The sequence below is a fragment of the Vulpes lagopus genome, chromosome 21, assembly GCF_018345385.1.
Source record: "Vulpes lagopus strain Blue_001 chromosome 21, ASM1834538v1, whole genome shotgun sequence".
Classification (NCBI taxonomy): domain Eukaryota; kingdom Metazoa; phylum Chordata; class Mammalia; order Carnivora; family Canidae; genus Vulpes; species Vulpes lagopus.
In genome coordinates, this window is record NC_054844.1 from 348,399 (window position 1) to 349,122 (window position 724).

General features: G+C 38.3%; 1 pseudogene; it reads right to left on the reverse strand.

Moving 5' to 3' along the window:
• Positions 1-626: 626 nt before the first annotated feature.
• Positions 627-724, reverse strand: LOC121480456 (annotated as a pseudogene).

The window sequence follows — 724 nt, forward strand, 5'->3', positions numbered from 1 at the left end:
TGCATAAATAACTTCTATAGGGGCTTAGATGGGGTTAATTCAGTAGGAAGAGCTTGCAATTCTTGATCTCAGGGTCATGAGTTCAAGCCCCACATTAGTCATAAAGCTTACTTTAAATGAACGAATTAATGAATGGTTTGGAGATATTCCAGTCAGTGTTGCAACCACACCTCCATTCTCCCTATATATTCTTCCTCTTTTTTTGCTATCTTCTGCCAAGGAAGAAGGGAGCCAGCATTAGGCTGGCTTTCCTTGCATTTCACCTTGGCAGATCATTAGTAACATCAAGCAGTCTTATCTCCTAACCTTTGAAAGGTCTATTACTCTAGTTTGCTTTTCTTCAGAAGTCCTCATAACCGAAGCCCAACCCTCTAAGACAACATTATTAAATCCACCTACTCATCTGGTCAGTGTTGAATGCTGAACTAAATGCAGGGATCAGAGGGGAGCCAAAGGCAACTTTTTTATAACAGGATGGGATTGAGGCAGAGTCAGCAGTGAATAAGCTCCATGTCCCAGCATCACTAACTTACTTAAGAACTTGGAAAGTTTACCACTTCTGTGTTAAATTTTGCCTTCCTAAAGCCTAGTGTTTTACTATTTCTTGATTATAGATCTTTTTTAAAAAAAATATAGAATGCTTCACAAATTTGTAGGTCATCCTTGTGCAGGGACCATGCTGCTTATAGAGCATTTTAAAATAATAAAAAGCTATTGAGTTTTT